Source organism: Spea bombifrons, chromosome 5 (assembly GCF_027358695.1).
Source record: "Spea bombifrons isolate aSpeBom1 chromosome 5, aSpeBom1.2.pri, whole genome shotgun sequence".
Classification (NCBI taxonomy): Eukaryota; Metazoa; Chordata; class Amphibia; order Anura; family Pelobatidae; genus Spea; species Spea bombifrons.
This window is the reverse complement of record NC_071091.1, coordinates 103,748,904-103,754,903: the sequence shown is the minus strand read 5'-3', so window position 1 is coordinate 103,754,903 and position 6,000 is coordinate 103,748,904.

Sequence of the window (6,000 nt, the reverse complement as noted above, 5' to 3'; positions counted from 1 at the left end):
GCGCCTTCAGTACTTAGCGCTGGGATATGACATCATACCTTGGTGCTGCCCCAAAAAACAGAGGTCTTTACGAACAGACCTCGCCCTCCCTTTATTGTTGGCTGGTTAGAAAGCGATCAATGATGGCCCTGCTCTGGCCGGGTGACGGAGACCCTGCTGACCCTGGTATACACAAATGGTCGTTCACAGAATTGCATGTCTACTACTATCTCAATCAGTCTTTTTAATTTTCATAGTGAGATATATCAATAAACTGATTTATGACACTTACGACATGGATGCATTATGAAGGCATCTTCATCTCACGCAAAAAGAACTGAGCTAGCCCTTCATAATGTATAGTTAAACCAGTGAGATGGCTTTCAAATAATGTCCCCTTATACCTATACATTATACAGGTCCAACTATGCCCTTCTTTATGGAGAAGCTCACTGGGGTTGCTGTATAGGTAGATAGCTTATTAGACTTCATTGCCACCAGGGGGCACTGTGCTTCTAGGTGTAGAAGCAGATGTATAGCTATCTATCTATCTATCTATCTATCTATCTATCTATCTATCTATATTAAATAACACAGATTATGCCAACAAATATATATTCAAGAAGAATAAATAGGCAAAATATAAATGACATAGCGAAAAATGATCCACCCAACAATACGACAAATGAACTTAAAGACTTTATGTATGGGCTTAAGTACGGCTCATAAAGAAAGAAAAAAACCGTTTCACTTACCTGTAATAAACGTCTGCTGTTCAAACATTGTATGCTTTGAAAGGATTACTACATATCTGTGCAGAGTTCCTGATATTATGCAAAGCTATTCAGCGAGAGTATTGTGTGTAACCTCCCACTCCATCTGCGGAACGCGGTAATAAGTAGTAGGCATTATTACTTGTTTGAAGAACGTAATGAAGTAGACGTATCTGTTTCACGGATTGTGTGTGTGTGTGCGTGCGTGTCTTCTATCTAACTTCTGACATGCCTAAGAAAGTCATGAGGATATTGGTTTTGCAAATCGAACACTGCTGATCTTACAGCAGGGAACGGAGAGTTGGGCAAATTGGATTTAAAAAAGGTCTTGAAGACGTGTTACTAAAAAAGAATAAACTGAAATTTGGCAATAATGTTTCAGAAATTATTTTGATAGGAAAACACCTCTAATCATGATGGAGCATGACATCCATTTGCTGTAAGAACATACCAGAGAACTCCTCGGGTTCAACCCGGAGTCTCCAGGTGAAGCCCTGCTTCTTTGGGTCTTTGGGTCCACTTCGTCTTTCTCTGGGCAGGGTTTGGCCACACTCACCTCCCGCTAAGGGCTGTCTGTCAAGATCACGTGCAAAAATCACGTGTCTGATAATCATAGTGTTACCCGCTGTACATGTAAAAAAAAATCTAAAGAAAACAAGATAAAAATAAAGTGTTGGTGTAAGTAATTGCCACAGCAGAAGCTCATTACAGCCAGCATGGTAAGCAGTAAGCTTAAGTTTGTTTTCTGATGCTTGTTATTATGTCTGTTTTAATCAAACATTTTGATTGAGCAATTAACATTGTACTTCATAGAACGGATCTGCCACTTTCCTTCATGTTAAGCTCTGCAGGAGACAATTCTGCTTTAGAAGGGGAACTGTCACATCTGCAATAAAATCGATAATTGAATATTCAAAACCATCTATCGCTCATATGATTATAGATTTAATTTTTTTTTTTTAGATTTAAGTGATTTGGATTATTATAGTCCAATCACATTCACTTCCATGCCTCATTGACGCTGCGTGCATTAGTTTGCATACTTTACAAAAGTCCTGTGTTCCACAGAATAGTCCTGCCAAGTAGCCAAATTGCTTTTGCATGCAATGAGGATCAAGGGACATCAAGGGCCTGTTGGGGACATCTCCCCCATACTGGCCCGCTGAGGTATGAAATCTATTGAGGTCTGTGCTGCTGCAGCCAAAACCTCAATCACAGCTCCCACGTGGCCTCATCACGATGCAAGGAGGCCGTGTGCCGCGATGACATCATATCTTCGTGTTCCAACTCCGTGCAAAGCAGGTGCTCTTGGCCCCAATAAAGGTGCCCCGTTTGGACACTTGAAATGTTGGGGCCATGCGTTTAGCAGATGAGGTGCAAATGCCTAATTTGAGAACATAGAGAACACTGTGAAGATAAAAAGACGAGTGCTATTATTTTCCCCCAGGTGACATCGAACTTGATGACAGATAAGAACCATTCAACCAATGTAGTCCTTGGTCTCGTCTTAGACTCAGGAGCCACGCGCCTATCCCATGCATGTTTAAATTCCCTCACGGTATTAACCTCTACCACTTCTCCTGGGAGACTGTTCCACTTATCTACCACTCTCTCAATAAAGTACATTTTTCCTTACATTACATCTAAGCCTCTGACCCTCTTGTTTTAGATAATGGACTCTTTTTTTGTAACATTTCCCCTCTTTTGAAATAAACTTTTTAAAATCCCTTTCTGTATTTTAATCATATTTTCCTCTATCTTCTCTTCGTACATATATACATATAGTCAATCGCAGACGCACCTTTACAATCTCTTTCCACTGATCACGAAGCCTACAAGAGCGATGTCGGAAACAAAAAACAGTAATTAACTCATTTCTGAAATTGGAACAATTTATTTACCGAAACCAGGATATTTTATATATTTTTTTCCCCTTTTTTATTGTATGTGTGGACAATATAGCGCAATGCGTGCAGCGATGTGTGTGTCACGCTTGCAAAAATAGTTGATCCAAACTGCCCATAGCTAAAACGGTTGCTTGGAAACAGTAACCAAGGCGATTAGACCATGTGGACAACACCGTAAAACCCAAGAAGTATAACACGACATAAGACTATTCAAACAGTGCAGAATTAATTAGTTATAAAATAAATCCTACACTTCTGGACAGTAAGAAATCGCCTAACAGTTTAGGCTCCTGGAGTTCAATCGGCTGTAAAGATCGAGGAGTTTGTTTAATAAAATGCATTTTACAAGGTCAGTTCTAAAAAAAAAAAAAAAAAAAAATGAAAAAAAGTTACAAAAATAAAAATAAAAAATTAAAAAATTAAAAAAACAAACAAAACAGTATGATTAAGGAAAAACTCCAAATGAGTATAGTTAATTTGAGGGCACTTCTTGAAAGTCATCTAGATGATCTAACTATGCATTATGCAAGGTCAGCTCAGCCCTTCCACAGGAGAAGCTCATCGGGAGTGGCCCTTCATAATACATAGTGAGTCAATTCGTCATTAGTATTTTACATCATACCCTTTATGTGACAGCAGCAATCACGCGCTTGACATCTAGAATGGATTCTCTCATTAAACTTTGGCCATCCCAGTTTTCTAGAGGTCATGCAGTACCGAAAGACCATTACTGCATATTATGGAATTCAGATTTAAAGGTTAATAACTACCAGTCCCGTCAATTAAAATTTTCATTATTTCACAGATGTTCTCCGTTATTAAAACTCATTCTAGTATCATTAAATTTGTTTCATCGGTACCATCTCTGCTATCGCTTAAGTCATTGATGTGGCTATACGTTGAAAAGATTATATACATATGTATGTATGTATATATATATATATATATATATATATATATATATAGATATATATATTCTATGGGTTTAAATAAAAAACATACTGCCTATCCATTATAGACTTGTCTAACACTATGTTTTAGGCAAAAAAGAAAAAAAAAGTTATTTAACACAGCTATATGTAAATATTAAACCAGCTAGGATTTTATCTCAAAATGATAGAATTTAATGAGAAACAAGAAGCTGTTCCTGAATTGGAAAGAATACAAAGAGAATGAGTTACGAGAAGTGATTTTTTTCCCCTTAGGTACATTCGATTCATTCATTGAAGAACAGAGCTGTGTATGGTGTGTCCTCCTCGTTATACGCAGATACATTTGCGATCTGTATAAGGACTTTGCATGGAGATCTTCACCATACACACCGAGAGAACACAAGGGAAAGTCATTAGGATCGGAGGAGCCATAGTTCCATCACAGAACCGAGAAGAGCATTCCTTAGAGTCAGGGCTGTAACGCTCATTTGGTCATGATGATCACAAGTACTATGGAGAGTTTCAAGAATAATCTGGATTTTTTGGGGGCAAGAAGGAGTATTTAGGAGAAGATACAGTTGTTGGGTTATTCTTCCCACGGATGTTTTTTCTCCTTTTCATGTTTTTTTAACCTCACTTGATCAATGTAGTTAGGGTTATCATGGAAACATCAGGCTTTACTACCTATTTGACTATGACCTACATCTCCAAGGTCCTCCGAGGGCTTGTGGTGTTACTGGTACACATGAGATTGATGCGAGAACTTGCATTATAGAGGGCCATCCCTTGCAAGTCTCTCTGGAAGGGGGGGCTGAGCTGGCCCTGCCTAATGTATAGTTCAATTAGCGAGGTGACTTTCTGAAGGACTCACCGACTTAAACATTCTTTACATAGGACTGTCCAAACTATGCTTGGGGCAGAAGAGTTAGTGCTTCTTATTTAAAGTGAGGTCAGCGTAGTGAAGCTGCAACTCTACTGCAAACCACATAGGGGGTGTGCTACAAGAAACAGGGTGCTAGGTGATAAAATGGAATCAAGCACCACATCCGACCGTATAGGGTTAGATTAATCACACGTAGCATCCGCTAGTGTCAATAAACCTGTTATACAATCAATGTCATATCTGACCTTTTAATATGTCCATGAAAAAAACAAAAGAGACACCTATACTGTAATTTATTAATTTAGGGGTGGAAAAAGCAAATCCCTACATGCGGAATGATCTAATATTCAGCCCAATATATTGATCAGATCATTACATATTTCCCCATGAATTTTGATATTGGCGTCAACCACCAAATAACAGAACATTTATCAATCCATACTTTTCATTATTTTTTTTATCTAAATGTCAGGCTAACTGTCAATCACTTTACTACTGAACTTTAATTAAATGTCATATCCTACCAATTTCTTTTTTCCTTTGGTGTTCCGTAATAACCATTCCAAAAAAAGAGTTTCCTCTCCTAAGTTTGCTACCTTTACAATAAAACTTTTTTCCAAAGGACGGCCCAAAAAAAAAATAACCTGGTATTCTAATGAATATTGGAAAATTAAATTATGTTCATATATTTTTATCTTCATTGCAATTGTAAATTATAATAATAATAATTATAATAATAATAATAATAATACTGCTCCTTATAAATTTAATGTTCATATGATTACTAATAAATATATAAATTACAAATGTATACAAAATATAAGACCACACACATTTAAAACATATAAAGTGATTATAACAGCAAATGAATATTCAGTATCAGATCATTGCATCCTTCTACCCCTGCCCTGATAACCTGATGAAGACTTATTTATGAGGTCGAAACGTTAGTTGTTTAATATATACCAATACAATTGATTATTTTGTGCTATGTGTATATTAGAAAATTAATTTGCATTTTCACTGATGGAGGCAATGCCTGCTAGTGCATTCCTACATATATATATACAGGGCCGGCCTTTGGGGTGTGCGACCTGTGCGACCGCACAGGGCGCCACACTCCAGGGGGCGCCGCCGCCGGGTCCTCCCCCGCCGCCGCCGCGGGGTCCTCCCCCGCCGCCGCGGGGTCCTCCTCCTCCGCCGCTGCCGCCGCCGCCACCGCCGCCGCCACGGGGCCCTCCGCCGCTGCTGCCGCCGCCGCCGCCACGGGGTCCTCCAAGGGGCAGGGGGGGTAGTTTGAAGGGGCAGGGGGGGTAGTTTGAAGGGGCAGGGGGGGTAGTTTGAAGGGGCAGGGGGGGTAGTTTGAAGGCACAGGGGGGGTAGTTTGAAGGGGCAGAGGGGGGGGGCGCCAGAGGAGTAGTTCGCACAGGGCGCCGGAACACCTAAGGCCGGCTCTGTATATATATATATCTAAAACCGGCTTAGGGTTGTTTGGTGCTAAAGTAACACTTACATACATACGCACA